Source organism: Megalobrama amblycephala, linkage group LG17, assembly GCF_018812025.1.
Source record: "Megalobrama amblycephala isolate DHTTF-2021 linkage group LG17, ASM1881202v1, whole genome shotgun sequence".
NCBI lineage: Eukaryota > Metazoa > Chordata > Actinopteri > Cypriniformes > Xenocyprididae > Megalobrama > Megalobrama amblycephala.
Genome location: NC_063060.1, coordinates 33,513,174 through 33,537,183, shown reverse-complemented (window position 1 = coordinate 33,537,183; position 24,010 = coordinate 33,513,174). Strand labels below are relative to the sequence as shown.

General features: G+C 36.3%; 1 long non-coding RNA gene across 2 annotated transcripts in view; it reads left to right on the top strand.

Annotated features, from left to right (window-relative positions):
- The window catches only part of LOC125251233, a 65,087-nt gene that overhangs the window by 29,865 nt on the left and 11,212 nt on the right, over positions 1-24,010 (top strand). For both annotated transcript variants that reach the window (XR_007180950.1, XR_007180951.1), the window contains one exon: positions 11,843-11,993. This is a non-coding gene — a long non-coding RNA (uncharacterized LOC125251233). The remainder of the gene's footprint in view (positions 1-11,842; positions 11,994-24,010) is intronic.

Below are 24,010 nucleotides of genomic sequence, written 5' to 3'. Positions count from 1 at the left end.
AGACAGCACCTGATTTCACATATTTCCCAACTATTGATTCTGTATTTTCCAGCATTTACTCTGATACCTCATTATAAACCTTTGCACTCGTATCAAAAATTCCCTGCGGAGAGGAAACTCACTTATTTGAGACCCTGGGCTGTTGAAAAGTATATATTTGGTCATCAGATGTTCAGAACAGGAAAAAGTGCACAAAAGCCAAGGTCGTAAACACAATGTGTTTCCTTTCCCCAGGTAACAATTATTTCATTTTTGCTTCATCCGTTCAACCGTTTCCGTAAATGCCATCATAGCAAAAAATCTGTGTGACTTTAATCTTAATACCACTGTATCTGCAATCTGTCCCCTTAATGATAATGCTAGAATCGTTTGAGCACATTTTACTGATTATTAATAGCTAGATCTCCGGATGAGTTTGTGCAGCAAGAAAGTGAACGGTAATCTGAAGGATAAAAAACGTGTAAACTTATATATATGAACAATACATCCTGTTCTCTCAGTTACATGCATGAACAGGGGTAACCGCCATTATCCTTCCAACCCATATGTAACAAAATAACAGGTCTGAGTAATTGCCTAGTCTTTTTCCTCACCAACTTTATCCTTAGGAGTGAATTTCATTATCTCCAAAGCACGACTTCATGTGGGGAATCAGCGTGTAACCAACTGTGACTGCTGTGTGCCTGGCACCCCCGTGAAGGCCCATCAGATAACTCCAAATACAGTTTCTTTCTTGGCCCGATAAGAGCACAAGCACACAGCTATGAAATAAACGGCTGGCCATGGGCCGACTGGGAGCTGGGCTTGGGGGTACTGCAGAGGAGATGCTGCAGGTCACGATTGAGATCAGGACAGGACGAAGGAGAAATTGCTGATGATTTAAGATAATGCTGCTCTGATGGGAGCAGAGACGGCTATACTCATCACTCTCAGCTGATACTGGGTGGGGGGAGACCTTATAGGAACGGACACTGTTTCCGTATGACAGGTAGAATGGAGCCAGCGAGGTGGGTTTCCTGAGGTTTACAGTGTAAACACTGAGTTTTCTCCCTGGCTTATGGCAGATAATTGAGTTTTACTGATGGCCTTCTAGATCTTGGTCATGATTAAATAGGACAGTTTCCACTGGCTTCAAATTAGACCGGGAACATGGCACAAGTGCGTACGGCGTATTTTCACAAGACATTACTTTCAGCCTGCGAGTCTAATAGTCAAGTGGGTACAACAAATGGAGTGTAAATATATTCATGGGCATGAATGTGAGCATGTGTATCTTCAGCCAGTTATGGGTGTCTCTTTCATTTAATAAACGTACATAGAAAAATAGGGCAAGCAGAAAGAGAGAATTTGTTATTTGCTCATGCTTTATAGCTAAAATGTATTCATAAATTATATTCATTTGTAGATCACTGACCCATAGGAGTGTGCACAATAAATAAAAGGGGAAAAAAACTGTAAAGTTTTAATTTAATGACATTAAAAATGTCATGTAATGCAACCCTCAAGTAAAAAAAATAAATAATAATAACATACTGTTTTTACACGTTGAATATGTAAGCATGCACATAGTAATTATTTCCTTAAACATTTTTAAATATATTTTCAAGGTAAAAGGTATATATTTTACAAATATCATAAATATCATCACGTCACAACACGTTACATTTTACAATGTGAACTAACATGCTTTGTCTGATATTGTCTATATTTTAACAATCTAAGTGGGTTTGAAAATTGAATTTTTCATTAGGGCTGCCCCCTAATATTCGACTAATCATTAATTGACTAGAAGAGGTTTAGTAGACCAAAAATTATATTAGTCAGTTAGTCTCAGAAAAAAAAAAAAAAAACTTGTGGTGAAGTCACACAGTCCATGAGGGATAGATCGATAACAGTGGGTCCTTGTGGTATTACATTATATCAGGCAGGAAATCCAAATGTCCGCATATCATCCATCGATCTCAAATATGGCTTATCATTTGAAACATGCTAGTAGTAACTTCACATGGCAGCTCTAACGTTAACCTAGATAAATGTGCACTATTATTAGGCGCGTATATCAAAGTGTTTGTGCGGAGTGTGAGCGCGCTATACTATATACAGTACTACTAGTATTAGCGCTCTTACTGCAAGACATGAAGGCATTGGCATGATCACTTGGATTTTTTTTCCTAATAACAGCATAAACAACTGAAAATACTCATTTTTGGTCAGATAAGAGTAATACATCATTTGAAACTGTAAATGAAACTTGTATTTGTGCAAACTCGCAATAACAAGAAATGTTGAGCCTTTGTAAAAAAATAAAGAAAACAAAAGTTGAAAACTAGTAGAGAACACTTTGAGAATGCCAAAGCTGCCCTTTTTCCCACAATAAAAGAGATCATTCACTTTCAATGCAAGAAAAAAAAAGTGTTTGGATGATGTAAGGGTTAGTAAATGATGACAGTGTTTTCATTTGGGTGAAATATCCCTTTAACAGCCTTATGTTTCTAGATTCTATAACATGTACCAAGAACACACCAGAATTTGATGTCTTGAGCAGCATGGCTGTCTACATCCTCAGTAGTATATCACATAACACACAAATACACACATGTTTGTTTTACTATATTCCATTACATAGACTTCCATTGATTTTATATCAGGTTAAAATTTTCATGTTGGCTAAACCACATGATTTGGCAGACAAAGTTTCAAATGTGAAGCAGTTTTGTTAATATATATATATATATATATATATATATATATATATATATATATATATATATATATATATATATATATATATATATATATATATATATATATTCTATATTCTAATGACAGTTGTGGGCAGAATTATTAGCCCCCTTCAAAGATGACTCTAAAAATAAATCTGCATTGTTTATCCTTTTGATCTTTAATTTATAAAATTAGCAAAAATCTAACCTTTCATTGAAGGAAAATAATTGAAAGTGGGGGGGAAATAACATTATGAAATAGATGTTTTTCTCCAAAACACGTTGCCCACAATTATTAGTACCCTTTTATTCAATACTTTTTGCAACCTCCTTTTGCCAAGAGAACAGCTCTGAGTCTTCTTCTATAACGCCTGATGAGTTTGGAGAACACCTGAGGAGAGATCAGAGACCGTTCCTTCATGCAGAATCTCTCCAGATCCTTCAGATTCCAGCTCCATGTTGGTGCTGCTTCTCTTCAGTTCACTCCTCTCATTCTCTTTAGGGTTCAGGTCAGGGGACTGGGAAGACCATGGCAGAAGCTTAATTTTGTACTCAGTGACACATTTTTGTGCTGGTTTTGATGTTTGTTTTGGATCATTGTCCCGACGGATGATCCAACCACTGGCCATTATAGGATTTCTAGCAGAAGTGGTCAGGTTTTGATTTTTTATCTGTTGGTATTTGATAGAATCTATGATACGATATATCTGAACAAGTTGTCCAGGACCTCCAGCACAAAAATAGACCCACAACATTAAAGATCCAGCAGTATATTTAACCGTGGGCATGGGGCACTTTTTAATCCATGTGTGCACCAAACCCATCTGGTGGGTTTGCTGCCAAGAAGCTCTTGTTTTAGTTTCGTTGGACCATAGAAGCTCGTAGAAGCTCATAGAAGTTCCAGTCTTGTCTGACAACTGAATATGCTGGAGATTGTTTCTGGATGAGAGCAGAGGATTTTTCTTGAAACCCTCCCGAACAACTTGTGGGGATGTGGGTGCTTTTGATCATTTTTTTTAGGCTTTCTGAGATTCAAGACTCAACTAATCTCTGAAATTCTCCAGCTGTGATCCTTGGAGAGTCTTTGGCCACTTAAACATTCCTCCTCACTGCACATTAGGATGATTTAGACACATGTCCTCTTTCAGTCAGATTTATAACATCTTTAGTTGATTGGAACTTCTCAATTATTGCCCTGATAGTGGAAATGGGGATTTTCAATGCTTCAGCTATTTTCTTACAGCCACTTTCTATTTTGTGAAGCTCGACAATCATTTGCTACACATCAGAACTATATTCTTTGTTTTTCCTCATGTTTATACTCCTGTGGAACAGGAAGTCATGGCTGGACAATTTCATGTTCATGATCACCCCTTTGAGCTAAATTTTTTTAAATATGAATGGGAATATACTTCAGAGATATTTTACTCATAAAAAATTCTAGGGGTGCTAATAATTGTGGGCAACGTGTTTTGGAGAAAAACATTTCTTTTCTTAATGTTATTTTCCCCCCACTTTCAATTCTTTTCCTTCAATGAAAGGTTAGATTTTTGCTAATTTTATGAATTAAAGATCAAAAGGATAAACAATGCAGATTTATTTTTAGAGTCATCTTTGATCATATTTATGAAGGGGGCTAATAATTCTGGCCACACTATATATATATATATATATATATATATATATATATATATATATATATATATATATATATATATATATATATATATATATATATAGTTGTACAAATGTAAAAATGAACCCCATATGACTATATGTAAAGCTAGATTAATGTTAAAGGGTTAGTTCACCCAAAAATTAAATTTCTGTCATTAATTACTCACCTTCATGTTGTTCCACACCCGTACGACCTTAGTTCATCTTCAGAAAACAAATTCAAAGAAAGAAAGAAAAAGAAAAATATATTTTTTGATAAAATTTGATGGCTCAGTGAGGCCTGCATTGCCAGCAAGATAATTTCCTTTTTCAATGCCCAGAAAGGTACTAAAAACATATTTAAAACAGTTAATGTGACTACAGTGGTTCAACCTTAATATTATAAAGCGACAAGAATACTTATTGTGCGCCAAAAAAATAAAAATAAATACATAAATAAATAAATAACGAATAAACACTGCTTCACTACTCTTTTGTTTTGAATCAGTGATTCGGAGCGCCTAAATCATGTGATTTCAGTAAACGAGGCTTCATTACATCATAAGTGTTTCGAAATATCAATAGTTCACGTGACTTTGGCAGTTTGATACGCTCTCCGAACCACTGATTCGAAACAAAAGATTCGTAAAGCTTCGAAGCTTCATCAAGCAGTGTTTTGAAATCAGTCATCACTAGATATTGTTGAATCAAGTAGTTATTTTGTTTGTTTGTTTTTGGCGCATAAAAAGTATTCTTGTCACTTTATGATATTAAGTTTGATCCACCGTAGTCACATGAACTGTTTTAATTATGTTTTTAGTACCTGTCTGGGCATTGAAAAAGGTGATCTTGCTGGCAATGCAGGCTGCACTGAGCCATCGGATTTTATCAAAAATATCTTAATTTGTGTTCCGAAGATGAACGAAGGTCTTACAGGTGTAGAACGACATGAGGGTGGGTAATTAATGACAGAATTTTCATTTTTGGGTGAACTAACCCTTTAATGATTGGCCAAAGGCCATCTATTCAAACATCACCCTGTCTGCTGTAGACCAAAGCCACAAGTGGGAAGAATCAAATCCATCAAAGTCCTCAGGGGTCACCTTCACATGACAGCCTCGAAATGATGGTGCCTTGTAGATCTCAGCACTCGCAGGTGTGCCTCAACAAAGACAAGGGGGCGAGTATGATGGAAAGGCAGTAAAAATGATTTTACTCGCATTTCTCAGAGGTGAGTTTTAAGCAAGGTACCACTAAGTTCCAGTTTAGGCAAAGTAGAAGCAGCTTTGTGAACGTGTGTGTCAGCAAACTGAAAGGCCTGATGTATGACAGGCCATCTGGATTCCATGATGTACACCACGCCTGAAAGGGTGATAAGGATTGGCGCGGGCCTCCACTGCCTCAGACAGCTCTCCCAGACGCCATATTTCAAAGAAACACCAGTGTCTGCTGTGATTTATGCCTTATTATGAAGCTGTCGCTCATCGCTAGTGCAGAACTCATTAGGGACCTTTATTTTTATACAAGCATTCCGCCATTTAAATTGAATCTGCGTACAGGGAAGATGGTTTCTATGGCAGAGAACCACAGTGGACTGTAGACTAATTTAACATTCACATGTAAATGAATTTCATATTTTCACTTTTTCAATTTGCCCGCTCCTGTGAAGCTTGCAATAGTTAAAGATGGAGTAAACATCCAAAATGGAATTAAATCCGGAGGTGAGGAACAGTGTCGAACAAATGTATGTGAAGCCAGTGTTTGCATTAATACTCCGAAGTGAGTGCCAAAATTAACCATGCAGGATAAATTGGTGACTTTCCAAGCAATTCGATAAACCAATTGAGATTCGATGACCTGGATTAGATGCTCCATCTGTCAGGTTAGGAATATGTTTGCCTGGAAATGTTAAGCTTCGTGTCAATGTATCAAATAATATGTAAGGAAAGTTCCATTGACATTGAGTCACTTAGCTTAAAGGGATGGTTCACCCAAAAATGAAATTCTGAAAAACATTTCCTCTCATGTTGCTCCAAACCTTGTTTCCCATTTTTACTGGATGTTTCATGCAATTACAATGAATGATTCATAAATCGGACAACATTGCTTCGTTCATAAATATGCCATGAAAATTAAGTTAATGAATGGCAAGGTTTTCACTAAAAGTAAGTATATTTATTTATTCTAACTTTATATTTCTGTCCTCTTTCACTTTTTTTTAATGTCTGTTGTTCACACAAGTCAGTCATACGAGTTTGGAATGACATGAGGGGGAAGATATATCTTTAAATATATTAAATATATCTTTTACAAGTAAATTCAATATCCTTTAACCTTATTAACATTCTACTGATTAAATGACTATAACAGAATTGGCATTTGAATAAAAACAAATGTGTGATATGAAGTGAACTAGATTAACATCTAGATTTAGACATGGGTTTAATGTTACAACTGCAACAGTCCTTCATTTCTAAACTTTTCGTTTCTAAACATGATCCACAAATAAACAGCATCAGCAGAATCAGATAAAAAAATCTTTTAAAATTCCATGGTCCTTATCTAAACAGTGTTCCATTTACACCGAAAGGACTCCTTCCTTATTTAGAGAAATGTTGTTTATTTGAGAATGTCACATTTCTTTATCCTTTATCAGTTAGCTTCAGATGGCTGAACTGTCCAATTAGCAGGACTATTGGCTTTGACATGGAAAATTCCCCCTTGCTTAAGGTTAAAACAGCACCAGCTAATGGAACTTACATTAGAAACATATGCTGCCGAGAGTTTCTAATCCCCACTATGTCCAGCGGATTTAGTGGTGCTTGCGAGCAATTAACAATTTCAGAGATGCTAAGACAGTATATGTGCCACATTTACTCAATGGACAGTTTCACACTTTTGGGAGCTTTATTTTTGAGCCACATGCTCGCCAGGAAGAGTAAGAAATACTCATTTGGGCGGATTAGCATGTTTTTAGACTTAATCCACTCTCCCATGTGCAATGCGGTTTTATGGCAGCAATCACATGTCAGGCGTATATGGCGATGTGTATACGGCCGGATGTTTTAGCGTGACGCTAGCTGGGCAGGAGGATTAGGCTATCTGACAAGGTGCTGTGTAATTATACAAGAGACACTAGGTGAATATTTGTAGGAAAGAGGAAAATATCAACATTCGGGACTTTGCTGAAATGAGTATGAGGGGGAAACGGCTTAACAGCAGGTCTCAGAGGGGGTCAGAGAGGATTTTAATCCCTGCAGTGGATGAAAACATAATTTTTAAAAAGGTTTTTAATCAGAAGCAAAACAATACACCACTTTTCTGGTGTCTGATATTTCAGCCAACTCTTATGACATCACTGCCGTCCGCCAGCATTGAAATGATTTGCGTTTGAAGGAAATGGAAATTTTCTCAAGGTCACGTTTCAGCAGCGCTGTGTGGTCTGCGCCTCAATGGCTTCATGTGGAAGGTGGAGCTCTTTTCTAAACATTTATGAAGCTGAATATAGAAAAGAAAATGAGACTATTTCAAAGCTTGTCTGAATGTGGGTCATATAACCTCAGTGGTGCTCTTTTAAATTGCTACAGGTGGACTCATAAATTCATTTCTTTCTCACAGCTTTCTTCCCTACAGTCCGAGTGTTGATGTATCTAAATCTCCTCCCACTTTCACCCTGAGGATTTCTATTGTTCCTACTAGACCTTGGCAGACTTATATTTTCTCTGAATAGAATGTACATGTATTTTTTTTTTTTCTTCTTGTTTTTATAAACACATTATAACTTTAATTTCAATAACAATAACTTTCACACTGGTCAATTATTTCTAAAGACTTTTATATAAGTAATTCTCGATGCTTAAAGGGTAGTTCACCCAAAAATGAAAATAATGTCATTTATTACTCACCCTCATGTCGTTCTACACCCGTAAGACCATTCATCTTCGGAACACAAATTAAGATATTTTTGATTAAATCCAATGGCTCAGCGAGGCCTGCATAGACAGCAATGGTACTTCCTCTCTCAGGATCCATAAAGGTACTAAAAACATATTTAAATCACTTCATGTGAGTTACTACGGTGGCCCAGTAATGCACAACACAACGAAATTAAAAAAGCAAACATAGGCTGCGTCCGAAAACCTAGGTAGCTGTCTTGCTGCCTCGCTATCTTATAAGAGAATGACTTGTACGGCAGCATTTGTGCATGAAGGTACCTCACGAAATTGATTTCGGACAGACTTCTGAGGCAACGTAACAGTTTAATGATCTACAGCAATATAGCGCGAGCTTTGGTGAGAAGTAAACAAATATTTAATTACTACAGTAGTAATTTCTCGATAGAAATGATATCAAAATTGAAATATGTTGATCAAAATCGTACATTTATACACAAACTGAGCAGCAAACGCAACTTTCGGACGCCATCTTAATTTTTCTAGCTCAACTGTCACAGAATGGAAAGCACAGGATTGTGGGATATCAAAGGCAGCTAAGGATACATCTATGCTTCCTTCAAAAATCGATCTGAGGAAGGTATCTCATGAGAGAGGAAGTGAAGCTAACATTGGATTCGGACGTGCCTTGATGCCTTACTACCTTGAAATGTGTCCTCGAAAGGCAGCATTTTCCAGTTTTCGGACGCAGCCATAAGTTCACAACCCTATGCTCACAACACAACGGAAATACTCCCGACCACTAGGGGGCTCTCAGAGCTCGTTAATATTAGTATTCCTTGCCAATGTTCTATAAAGTCGACAGTCTTACAAAGATATCAATACCATGATTAGTTTTAAGTATGTAACCGTTGTATATCGACATGAAATATTAATTCAAAATTACTTGAGTGCACAATAGCTTCATATTTATACCCGTGAATGATTTGACGCGCTACCACGGATGAAGGGAACGTCTGACAATTCCACCAAGTGGTTAAAACGTATAATTTGTATTCATTACAATGACTTTGTTTAACATTTAAAAACAGACATGTTTAAATTCCAAAGCTTGTTACTTCCTGTTGGTAAGATTGACAAGCTTTGTAATTTGAACATGTCGGTTTTTAAATGTTAAAAGTAATTTTAATGAATACAAATTATACATTTTAACCACTTGGTGGAATTGTCAGACGTTCCCTTCATCATTCGCCGTGGTAGCGCGTCAAATCATTCACGGGTATAAATATGAAGCTATTGTGCACTCAAGTGATTTTGAATTAATATTTCATGTCGATATACAGTGGTTACATACTGTTGAAACTAATCGTGGTATTCATATCACTGCCGACTCTATAAAACATTGGCAAGGAATACTAACAATACCGAGCTCTGAGAGCCCCCTAGTGGTCGGGAGCATTTCCGTTGTGTTGTGGCTTTATTCCTTTGTGTTGTGGCTTGATTTCGTTGTGTTGTGGCTTTATTCCGTTGTGTTGTGGCTTTATTCCGTTGTGTTGTGGCTCGATTTCGTTGTGTTGTGAACTTATGTGCTTTTTTAATTTCGTTGTGTTGTGCACTACTGGGCCACCGTAGAGTTCAGTGGTTCTACCTTAATATTATAAAGCAACGTGAATTTTTTAACAATATCTAGTGACGGGCGATTTCAAAACACTGTGTAAATTTTCACAATATTACAGTTTTTTTTTTTTTTTTTTATCAAATTAAATGTACTTTGTAAGACCTTATTGTTTTGGGAGGATTTAATGTTTTGAAAGGATTAAAGTCTTGATTGGGGGGTCAATCCCAGCCAAAACATCCCATATTTTGCATACTAATTAAGGCTGTGGTTAATATTGACACACATTTTGGTTAAATTTTAATTCTAGCCATGCCCACTTCCCTATTTGTCGCCTTCCAGAGACAAATTACAACATCTTCAAAGGTTAATCTCCACTCTTGAGTTTGTGACCCTTTAGACCTGTGTTCACTCCTTCTTCCTGCTGACCCCAGTCAGGCACTTGTTCTGATATATGCTCCTGACCTGGCTTCTGTCTATGTAATTAGAAGGTCACTGCATTGAGTCTCTTTGGCAGCTTTAGCATCAAGGATAAAATTGAGAGCATGAGGTCAGTTAAAAGCAAGAAATATGAAGATTCAAAGTTCAGTACAGGTTTTCAGCTGAATTGACTTGCATAGAGGAAAAGCTAGTTACTGTGTTTAAATGAAATGCAAGTGCTTGGCTTTTTTCCAAAGTGAGACTTTCTGAATGAAAGATTTTGCTTTTTGAACTAGTCAAATCTGGCATTGTTTGGGTACTTTGCTCTTATTTGAAAAATGATATTTATGCTTTTCTCTTCTAAATCTTTCTCTCTCTCTAAATGTCTGGTCCACATTGTAACTACCCACTTAGACAGAAAGGAGCCTGATTGACGTAAAGTCTGCGTTATGTGAAGCTTAGGGTCAGATTATAAATCTGAAATTGATGATAGCAATAGTAGACTAACAAGTAATGAGACAACAGTTTCTGTGTAGGACTGTTGTACAGACCGCATTAAAGGAAAATAATTATATTTTATTAAAATGTTCATAGACATTGTGGTCAGGGTTCCCATCAACTCAAAATGCAGACTGTTTCACTGACCATGACTCTGAAAAGTGGAAAACACAATTCAAGGATTTTTCGTTTAATTGTTGCTAACTGCCTCAAACAAAAACCTCTTTCAGAAAGTCTATATCAGTAACCTCAAAAACCTTGGCAAGTTTATGACTCCTGGAGGCTGTGTAGAAGCCAGTTATATTTTAATGCCATTTTTTGTCAGATGGTCCATGAACACACTGAGACTATTGTAAATCAGACCATTTATTATGAAATGGCAGTTTTGAAAAGTGTGAAAGACTCGGTGGTTGGTATTAAAGGAATAGTTCGCCCAAAACTATTTACTCACCCTCGATTCATTCCAAACCTGTATGACTTCCGTAGAACAGAAAAGAATACATTTTGAAAAATTGTCCACAGTGAAAGTCAGTGGGGTCGAATGTTCTTCAAAACATCCTTAAAAAATCCTTCACAAAAATATATTTACAGAATAATACAGGGATAGAATGAGTAAATCATGATAATTTTTTAGATTTAGTTGGACAATCACTGAGCAGTGTTCAACATAATTTAAAAAAGGATGTTAACAACCTTGGATTATAAATATTAAAGTGAATAAATTAATAATTATTTCAATTTTCAAAGGATGTTTGATAAATAGTAAGAATGTTAGCTTGATATGATTGAATGTTTATAGTTTTAGTTAAAGGTCTAGTGCAATCCAAAACCCTAATCTTTAATCATGATTTAGAGTTTATATTAATCCCTTTATCCTATGATCATGAGCTTCCATTTAGAATCATTTTATAAAATTAATCTTTAAATGCCTTCTTAAATGCTAAACTGATAGTTTTGTTTATCTGCATTTTTAATAACCATATGATATTTTGATATTTAAGACATGCATAACCTCTTTTTTCTCCCTCACGTCTCAGCTCAGTCTATGAAACTCACTTTCAAAAAAGGCCAGATGGAAGTTCACCCTACAGGATCTGAGGTCACCAACACAGTCTGCCACAGGGAAGCAATGATACCCAAGAATGTATGTTGGAGTGCATGTACTGGTGCTACAGCTTAACACAGATGGTAAGACATAATATTTAGTTTCGCAACACAATATTCCCAGAGAGAGATTTAATCTCATAGACCTTATGGGTCGAGGTGTGCATGACATGTTCAACATGTCTGGTTTATTTCAGCACATCGAATAGGGGAAAAAAAAAATGATATTATATATAAAATTAGTAAATACTGTATGTGCGTAGTATGTGCTATGAATCCTTTCGGGTTACAGCAAATTTTCACCAATTCCTAAAAACAGCGCTGTGTCAATTTCAAGCCGTATTACCCATGATGCAATTGCATTCACACTCCCTGCATCCATACCTCATTATCCACAGCGGAGTCACTCACAACACGCCACTCCATCAAGCCATCACCACAAGATGTGTCAGATACAAGTGACCTAAAATCCAGAATCTGACCTCAAACCCACTCAGTCATAATCATAGCTGCTTAAAGCACGTGTCCAAACCCTAAAATTAGACCCTAAAATGACTGATGGATGAAGAAATATGCTCCATCCACACATCACTTCATCACAATGAAACTGCACCCCCGCATCATCTGGAGATAAATGTACCGAGTCCTAGTTTCTGACCAGCAGCGTGAGCTTTGCTTTACCAGCGCCCTACTTCTTAGGATCAGATGGCACGTACCAGATTTCTGCTCGCCGCATCTTTAAGGTGCCTTGTTGCTTTTATCACCACGGACCGAAATAGCTTCACCTCTCACGGTGACGGATCCAAAAATACGAGCTGTTTCATTTCCCCCCGTTAGTCTATTAGCATTAAAGCCTTTGTTCTGTAAAAGGAATCGGTCTTCGGTGGTGACTTCGAAAGCAGTGGAATAGTGCATATTAAAGTGTGGCTATTGACCCCAGAGTTAGATGGGAGAGCGAATACGAGACAGACCTCTGATGGCTTTGATAAATGTCCTCCCATGGATGAGTCACAGGGAACATTATTTAAAATCAATGTGGCTTTTTCTCTCTGGCCCTAGAGTGGCCTGGCGCCTCTGAAAGCTCTGTAGCCTGGTTTTAAGAGGACAGTGATGTCCTTTTGTGTGTGCCTGTTTACACAGGGGGTTAATGTAGCTCAATTACATGTGCGTTCTTTTTGTCATTGCTCTAGACCCTTTGCCCTCGATTTTAATAATCAATTGGATTACTGTAATTCTCTAAAGAAAGGTTAATCCACATGTCAGGTACAATTACCACTCATAGACTGGCTGAGTTACTGGTAAGAATGAGGAACTGAAATATCATTGAGTTGACTGAAGCATGTGTTTGCATGTGTACGGTGTTGGGGAGTAACTAACTAAAAGTAACTACATCTGTCGGTGGCGTGACTACAGCTCAGCAGTTTTCAGAACTGAGTGGCTTCTCCAGTAATGAGCTACTTTTTCCAGCCATTAGCAGTGTAGCATGACAAAACGCTGCATTGCTATGTTTTTGTCATGTTGTATTTGTCACTTTACAGCCGAGTGAACCGAGGTAGTAATCAGATCTCCTAAATTTTCAATCTTGTTCTCTCTCATATGAAACATTGGGAAGACTGATTCATTTTAGTGAATTGAAATGAAACATTATTAACCTGTTCATTAGAGATATTGACTTTAGTAGTAATACACAAAGTTATTATTTTATATTGTGTTAAATTATGTTTATAATGCTTGCTCATAATACATTTTGAAATGTTAAAATGCATTGCTGTATGTGAAAATGAAAGGGTTAGTTCACCCAAAAATGAAAATTCTGTCATTAATTACTCACCGTCATGTCCTTCGAAGCTTTGCAAATCTTTTGTTTCAAATCAGTGGTTCGGAGCATGTATCAAACTGCCAAAGTCACGTGAACCATTGAAATTTTGAAACGTTTCGTAACACTTATGATGTAACGAAGCCCCGTTTACTGAAATCACGTGACTTTGGCAGTTTGATACACGCTCCGAACCACTGATTCGAAACAAAAGATTCGTAAAGCTTCGAAACTTCATGAAGCAGTGTTTTGAAATTGCCCATGAAATCGCCTAGATATTGTTGAATAAAGTTGTTATTTAGTTTTTTTTGGTGCACAAAAACTATTCTCGTTGCTTCATAACATTAAGGTTGAACCACTGTAATCACATGAACTGTTTTAAATATGTCTTTAGTAGCTTTCTGGACATTGAAAGTGTTAATTATCTTGCTGGAAATGGAAGCCTCACTGAGCTATTGGATTTCATCAAAAATATCTTAATTTGTGTTCCGAAGATGAGATGCCGTACAATTGTTCATTGTTACTGTAGTTTATAATACCTAATGCATTAAATAAAAATTTTATTATTTGGTAGCACCACAATACAAGTTTTAATTTGTTAAGATTAGTTAATACAGGCTAAATGTCGCTGTTGTATCCTTCAATTAAATTCTAGATCAATTGAAATTATTTTCAAACTAAATGAGATGCCCACTTTTACTTTTTGTTCAGTATCTTGTAGTATAGATAACTTATTATAATAATTATGGTTTCATTGAAGTTTAACTTTAAACTTTAGCTTGTCAAATCACAAGCTGCTCATAATTTAAAGTAACTTTCCCAACAAAGTTCAGTAGTAACATTTGTTCGCAAGTAAACACACACTAGGAAGTCAGAGGTTAGTGTTTGGTATCAGACGTGAATAAGTTTCCATATGCCCAGTCTGTGAGAGGACTCTGGATACAGCAGCAATCTGTTGGGCACGTTTAGCACAGTGGCCTCTTCTTCTTTCCCTTTGGCCCTTGTAAGTGGTTCCTCCCTCATGGGACTAAACTGTCCCAACCGTCTGCAAGTGCCTCTGGCATTTAGTCTCAGCACTCACACCAAATGGCTATCAGATTTTAGATGATCCATTTTAAAAAGTCAACAGCTGGCCACACAAGATGGAGAACACACACACACACACTCTCACTCTTTGTCTCTCTCTGTCTCACTCCTCCTCTCCCTCTCTCAACACATTCAGTAACACAATTAAACCATAGGAAATGGCAGAGATCACCCTGATATTCCATTATATATAGCAGCAGTAATCTTCCCTTTCATGGATGGGTATTTTTATGCTGCAAATGGACAAATATAAGATTATGGCTTATGTGGAAGGCAGCGAGGCAACGAATGACCTTGAAACATCCCTTGGTCTGAATATAATCACAAATCCATCAAACAAGATGCAAACAATTTCACCTACATGATACTCGGAGACGAGAAAATGTTTGTCTACAGACATAGTTGAATTACAAAAACATTTACAACAGCCAAGGGTTAAAGGGTTAGTTCACCCCAGAATGAAAATTCTGTCATTAATTACTCACCCTCATGTCGTTTCTAACCCGTAAGACTTTCGTTCATCTTCGGAATGCAAATGAAGATCTTTTTGATGACAGAATGCTGGCAGATTTCCTTCCATAGACTGCCTTTGCAACTTACACATTGATGCTTCAGAAACTTCATAAAGAGATCAGAAAACGTATCCATATGAATCGAGCAGTTTAGTTCAAATTTTCTTATGATCGCTTGTTATGATGAACAGATTCAATTTAGGATTTTACTCACATGTAAACATTGATCAGCAAAAATAAGCAAAAGCTAAACTGAATAACTTCTTCTGGAAGCTCAAACCTGCTGCGTAAATTGGTTAATCAATGAACTTTCTATTCAAAGAATCCTGAAAAAATGCATCACAGTTTCCACAAACAAAAAAAAAAAAAAAAAAAAAAAAAAAAAAAAACAAAAAAAAAAAATATATATATATATATTTTTTTTTTTTTTTTTTTTTTTTGTTATAATAATATATATATATATATATATATATATATATATATATATATATATATATATATATAATATATATATATATATATATATATATATATAGTTTTCAATGCTGATAATAATAATAATAATAATGAACATTTCTTGAGCACAAAGCAGCATATTAGAATGATTTCTGAAGGATCATGTGACACTAAAGACTGGAGTAATGATGCTGAAAATTACATAATAAATTTCATTTTAAAATATTAAAATAGAAAATCATGATTTTATTATTTTTATTTATTTATTTTGCTACTGTAAATATTATTATTATTGTACCTTTTAGGGACTATAAATACAGAGGTTTCAGTTGGTCCTGTGTTATCATCCAGAATCCCTAATGCCTGCAAAGACAAACACCTTGTTTAAAAGACAATCTATAGGGAATAATACTGAGGTTATTAGTGAAGAATCACTGTTTTCATACCTTCAGCATGCCATTTCTCTCTATTTCTCTCAAAAAATAAACAAACAAACTCATTTTAGAGCCTAATTTGCCAGATGTTTCGTGGGATGTCGAAGAGGCAAGTTCACTTCACTTTTTCTGCAGTGGCATTTCATTTTGTCTGTTCAATACAGATATGCAATTATCCTCTGGAGAATATAGTTCACACCAGTACTAATGATGCCGTTTTGCATTTGAGATTGGAGTAGTCCCCATATCATGACCACAGAATGATTGTGTGCTTCAACAGATGTACAAAACATTGTTCAGTGCAGTTTTTTTTTATTTATTATTATTTTTAAGTTTTGAAAAATAAGTTAACAGGTCAAAATGATCAGTTTGTGTGCCTGGTTTTGAATTTTAGAGGGAAATATTGCAATGCTATTTATTTTTGCAAAATATGTCCTTATTTTCATCTGATCTTCCTTCACTTGTCTTAGTCGCACAATATTCATGGCTTAGTCTTATTACGGATCTGATTCTCATCTGATCTGCTGTTTAATGCAATCTGCAAGTATCATTAACAGTTTCACACATTCATTGCAGTAAAATTCAGTGCCTTGACCTTATTTCCATTCCCCAGAATTAAATTCAGGGCCCATGTCATGTAATTAGCACCTTTGACGTGTTAATATGTTAACTTTATAATAATAATAATAATAATAATAATAAACATTTCTGTTTCTTCCACCCACAGGAAATGAAACATGAAGGTCAAGGTCTAGTTAGGGAAATTAAGCAATGGTAAAAAATTAATTTGTGAGCTGAAAATATTGATTGTTATTACATCCTTGCGAGTGTCAGAGTGTTATTTTAATGGATTCCGAACATATGGTCTGTGGCCCTAAGGGAGGGCAGGATTCACTGACCCCTCTCCCCATTCAGGGCTGTTAGGGGTTCGAAACCACAAACCAGAGCGTGCCAGAGGATGAAATTGATTTGCCTTAAGCCCGTTGATGATGTTAATGTGTCTGCACTCACGCTTTATAGTTAAAGTCTTTTGAAATGATATGTAAAATATTTTCCCAAAAAGTTTCAGTTTTTTTTACTTGTCATTGATTTGGACATTTTATATTTTTTTTTGTCTCCTAATGGAAGTGGGTTGACACACACACACACACACACACACACACACACATTGTACGGTCCAATTTAATCCATTTAAAGTGTGCAACTTAATGGATAGTACCTCTCCATATAGGTCACCTCTACATCGATTGCCTGAGGAAAAACACGATTTCATTCTGATCCTGTCATAACAGTTTTGAAACCATTTATTTGGCTCTTTCGCAGAGGGCATTGGGATCCATATCACGTGCTGATATGGAAACATTTGTTCTTTGCTGTTCTCTCGCATCTGTATGCACAATTCGCACGTTGGAAATGTGTGCATGCAGACAGAGAAGTTAATGCTTCCGCTAAACCCTCGTCTTTCTTGCGAAATTCTCTCTGTTTTAATGCCACATTTTCTTAAGTATCTCTCTCTAAGGATATTAAAGCATTGTGCCAGTGTTAATGTTTCTCTAGCGCTAAAGCACTGATGTAACAAAGGGAAATCTGGCGACTTTGTCCTTTTCATTACAGTTGAACAAATTAAATGAATTCTTTAAGAAGCTAACAGTCACCCCGCGTCAAGCAAATGTTAACGTTAATGTGAAAGTGGCTAAAACGTCACACTAATTTGTGTAAGCGACAGAGAGCGGCAGGAATCGATTGTCATTGTGAAGGGCCCTATTTAAAGCGTGCCTTGACAGGAACTAGTCTGGATTTGGGTGACTGCTTGAGGTTTTGGAGCTCCACTTCAGTCACACTCTCTGACTCTTGGTCATCCGAAGTCCCAGAGCTTGTCAGGTTGATTCTGCACTGCCTTTATTTAGGTGTAAATCCTATTCTCACACCGCGTGGATGAAGATGCCATCCACCGGCATTAGACATAATGAGAAATGCGTTCTGTGTATTAGTGTGCCGAGAGAGGTTTTCTTCCCATGAGATTTTCTCTGCTTTTCTTTTGCGGATCTGTGTATAATTTCGCTAGCTGCTCTTTCCGTAGGGTAAAACTGCTAGGGCACTGAAGAAAATGAAGACATTACCGGTTTGGTATGCATAAGTATGGTTCCTTACTTAAGAAAAGACCTGTTTTGACAACAAAGCTGACCTCAAATAATGTTGTTATGGTGAAAATAGATGTTTGTGTTTGATTCTTATTCCAGACTCATTACAGCAGAGAAATCTCTAGATGGATATGAAAGAGAAAGGATTAAGTTTCCTCATCTCTCTGCATGTCTGTTATGTGTGCCTGCCGATGCTGTGACCCCTGACGCTCCCTCTCTCTCCGCTGTGCTTACATGGGCATAGAGCGAGGCTAATTCACCACAGCAATGTGATAATTAACCCTGACGGGAAATGTCACATCAAACAGGAATCACGTGAATCCACCTTGCGTATTTTGCAACACGCTATTAGCAAGTCGTCTTCGTCGAGCGAGAGGAGTTGAAACACCGTTTGACATGCGTTACATGAGTAAAACTCCAAGCAGGCACAAATCTGGTGTTTAGGAAACACTTGCTGTGTCAGTTATTTAGTGCTGTGAAGACATAGGGCTGTAGACTTGGCATCAGGCCTGTTTAAAAATCAGAGATTGTGCAGCAGCACTTTCAGAAAAAGCTCATTGGATACATTCTGTCTTTGCCCTCAAATCCAATAAGTCACAGCGCCTCCGTCGATGCAGAGTTAAGATGTACTAAAGCCTTTTGGCACATCTTGTAAATAGCAGCAGGTGTGAAGTCCGGTTTTCGGCCAGCGGTTCATGTATTAACCAGGGCTGTCAATTTAGCATTCATTTATTGACTTAATTAAAAAAAGAGGACAAAAAGGGTTTATAACATCACTTTTTTTAATGTCTCTTCATCAATTTTGCTTTGTTGAATTTGGGATCTTTATTTATGGGCCATTGGAGGCATAATATGTGATATAATTTATAATTTACTGATTCGAAACAAAAGATTCAAAAAGCTTCAAAGCTAGATACTGTTGAATAAAGTCATATATATATATATATATATATATATATAACGACTTTATTCAACAGTATCTAGCTTTGAAGCTTTTTGAATCTTTTGTTTCAAATCAGTGGTTCGAAGCATGTATCAAACTGCCAAAGTCATGTGATTTCAGTAAACGAGGCTTTGTTAGGTCATAAGTGTTTCGAAATTTCAATGGTTCACCACCGGGGGGCGTGACTTTGGCAGTTTGATACGCGCTCCAAACCACTGACTCGCAACAAAAGATTTGTAAATCTTCAAAGCTTCATGAAGCAGTGTTTTGAAATCACCCATCACTAGATATTGTTGAACAAAGTCGTTATTTATTTTTTTTATTTTTTTTTTGGCGCACAAAAAGTATTCTCATCACTCCATAACATTAAGGTTGAACCACTGTAGTCACATAAACTGTTTTAAATACATCTTTAGTAGCTTTCTGGAAATCTGAAAGTGTAAATTAACTTGCTGGCAATGCAGGCCTCTCTGAGCCATCGGATTTTATGAAAAATATCTTAATTTCTGTTCCGAAGATGAACGAAGGTCTTACGGGTGTGGAACGACATGAGGGTGAGTAATTAATGACAGAATTTTCATTTTTGGGTGAACTAACCCTTTAATGCACTGTGAACTAACATGAACAGGCAACGAACAGTTGGATTTTTATTAACTGTAACATTAACATAAACATTAATAACATTAATAAATTAATAACATTAATAAATACTGTAACATATGTATTGCTCATTGTTAGTACATATTAGTTAATACATTAACTAATGTTAACAGATAAGACCTTATTGTAAAGTGTTAAAAATCTCATTCAAAATTTTAATAAATGCTAAAATAGTAATTAATAATACTAAAATAACTGTTCAATGTGATGTAGCTGTTTTTTTTAACCCATTAAATTAGGTCACATACATATTTTCAAAGATACTGTACCATCCTGATATTCCATTCAGCCCATGTATATGTTAACCCATCTGTACCCAAATTTTTCTGAATGGTTTCATGCATATAGTCGTGTTAATAGTGTACTATGTGAACATATTATGCATTTATTTTCCCCAGGTTTTGTTTTTTTCCCCTTAAAAAACGTATTTGAATGTGCGGCAAATATAGTTGCTGGTGGGCAAATATGTTGTATGCACCCCTCAATGTAAAATTTGAATAAGAGGATAACATTTATGCATCTAACTCAAAATAACTACTTTCAACAGATCAACAGATCAATCAAAGTTGAAGAACATTCAATGCGAACACAAAAAAGCTGCATCTAGCATATAATTTCTTGAATATGAAAACACAACAAACAAATCTATTTCTCTTAAAGTGGTGGAACAAAGTGCAGCCATTAAGTTTCTCCAACAGAGCATTGTGAATCAAAAAGTTAAATTACATTGTTCATTAGAAAAAATTACTCCTATAAGTGACCCTGTACCACAAAACCAGTCAGAAGTCGCATATTTGTAGCAATAGACAACAATACATTGTATGAGTCAAAATTACAGATTTTTTTTTTTTTTCTTTTATGGCAAAAATCATTAGGATATTAACTAAAGATCATGTTCCATGAAGATACCTAAATTTTCTACCGTAAATATATAAAAAATTCTTTTTGTGAGTGGATATACATTGTTGAGGACTTAATTTGGACAACTTTAAAGGTGATTTTCTCAATATTTGAGAAAATAAACAGATTCCAGATTTTTAAATAGTTGTATCTTGGCCAAATGTCCTATTCTAACAAACCATATATCAATGGAAAGCTTATATATATTCACCTTTCAGATGATGTATAAATCTCAATTTTAAAAAAATTTACCCTTATGACTGGTTTTGTAGTCCAGGGTCACATATAATAAACAAACAAAAAATAAATACATTTAAAAAATAAATAAATTAACAAATAACAATATATAATATATAACTATATAAAATATTATGAAAGCAAAAGGCACTAAACAAGACCAATAACCTTGATTTATTAACCCATTAAACACAGTATACCGCATTTCCCCATGATATATGTACTTACAAGTCATTTGCCCACTGGCAACTATAGTTGCCACTTGGACTTTTGACTAAGTATACAAAACACTATAGATCTCTTGTAAGATTTGTTTTGTTTGGATGATTCTAGAGACCCTCATGATTATGTAGATATACAGGTGTTGGTCATATAATTAGAATATCATCAAAAAGTTGATTAATTTCACTAATTCCATTCAAAAAGTGAAACTTGTATATTCATTCATTACACACAGACTGATATATTTCAAATGTTTATTTCTTTTAATTTTGATGATTATAACTGACAACTAAGGAAAATCCCAAATGCAGTATCTCAGAAAATTAGAATATTACTTAAGACCAATACAAATAAAGGATTTTTAGAAATCTTGGCCAACTGAAAAGTATGAACATGAAAAGTATGAGCATGTACAGCACTCAATACTTAGTTGGGGCTCCTTTTGCCTGAATTACTGCAGCAATGTGGCGTGGCATGGAGTCGATCAGTCTGTGGCACTGCTCAGGTGTTATGAGAGCCCAGGTTGCTCTGATAGTGGCCTTCAGCTCTTCTGCATTGTTGGGTCTGGCATATCGCATCTTCCTCTTCACAATACCCCATAGATTTTCTATGGAGTTAAGGTCAGGCGAGTTTGCTGGCCAATTAAGAACAGGGATACCATGGTCCTTAAACCAGGTACTGGTAGCTTTGGCACTGTGTGCAGGTGCCAAGTCCTGTTGGAAAATGAAATCTGCATCTCCATAAAGTTGGTCAGCAGCAGGAAGCATGAAGTGCTCTAAAACTTCCTGAGAAGTTTTCTACCTCAGAAAACACAGTGGACCAACACCAGCAGATGACATGGCACCCCAAACCATCAATGACTGTGGAAACTTTACACTGGACCTAAAGCAACGTGGATTGTGTGCCTCTCCTCTTTTCCTCCAGACTCTGGGACCCTGATTTCCAAAGGAAATGCAAAATTTACTTTCATCAGAGAACATAACTTTGGACCACTCAGCAGCAGTCCAGTCCTTTTTGTCTTTAGCCCAGGCGAGACACTTCTGACGCTGTCTGTTGTTCATGAGTGGCTTGACACAAGGAATGCAACAGCTGAAACCCATGTCTTGCATACGTCTGTGCGTAGTGGTTCTTGAAGCACTGACTCCAGCTGCAGTCCACTCTTTTTGAATCTCCCCCACATTTTTGTTTCACAATCCTCTCCAGGGTGCGGTTATCCCTATTGCTTGTACACTTTTTCTACCACATCTTTTCCTTCCCTTCGCCTCTCTATTAAATCACATGCGAACTGCTTGGACACAGAGCTCTGTGAACAGCCATCCTCTTTTCCAATGAACTTTTGTGTCTTGCCCTCCTTGTGCAAGGTGTCAATGGTCGTCTTTTGGACAACTGTCAAGTCAGCAGTCTTTCCCATGATTGTGTAGCCTACAGAACTAGACTGAGAGACCATTTAAAGGCCTTTGCAGGTGTTTTGAGTTAATTAGCTGATTAGAGTGTGGCACCAGGTGTCTTCAATATTGAACCTTTTCACAATATTCTAATTTTCTGAGATACTGAATTTGGGATTTTCCTTAGTTGTCAGTTATAATCATCAAAATTAAAAGAAATAAACATTTGAAATATATCAGTATGTGTGTAATGAATGAATATAATATACAAGTTTCACTTTTTGAATGGAATTAGTGAAATAAATCAACTTTTTGATGATATTCTAATTATATGACCAGCACCTGTATATATGTCAACAAAAAATTCTTAATATTAACATGAAAATTACTTTTCTTTGGGAGGGTTTGCCTTTGCTATGCTTCCTGGAAGCAGGGGTAGGAAGTTGACAGCCTCATGTCACAGGAAGGAAGTGAATACCTATTTTTTTGTTATTGAAATCCTTTATTTGGTTGTTTGCTTTCATGTCATTGAGACGTAAAACATGGAAAACATCTAGAAAAAAAATTACAAAAGGAAAATGACAACCATACACTGCGGCAACTAGTTGCCGGTGGGCTAAAATGGGTTTTAATATAGAATGATCTTAAACTCTTCATTTAATGGCTAGATTTTTTTTCATCAGTTCCAATCACAAGTTTGTCCAGTTTCAGTATTGCCGAGTACCCTTCAGGATTCTTCAGTGATATTGTAATGCTTTCTAACAATTTGGAGCTTGAGAGGAAATGAGCTGTTCATACATTTAAAAGCAGTAACAGGATTCAAGTCAATGGAATTCACGCTCAATCAAGTAGAGGAACACGGGCAATAGCGGCCCATTAATCATTTTCACCGATGCCATTTTTTTTTTACACTGTAATCCATATCTTGTGAACCTGTAGTAATTCATAATTAAACAGTTACTATTATCTCCCATGTAAAAAAGCAGACAGAGGCTGCCAAGGTCCCAGGTAATGCATTACAGAGTGGCATGGAGGGTGCTTAGTGAAACTTCAGAAGTCATTCAGGCAGTCTAATGGCCTTTTCTGAATGACTCAGCATGTTACTTCCAGTGCCATGGCGCTCTCTTATACTCCACAGCAATGTGTCCTTCTCTTTTATGGTCTCAGAGACTCCCAGAGTCCTCTATGAGTGCTGCTTGCGTTTTATTCAAAGGTTCAGACAGCTTTCTGTGCTGTGTACGTTGCCCGCAGAATAGCTTTAATGTAGAATGCAAGTAAAGAACTTTTTACATGTTAACACTATAAATCA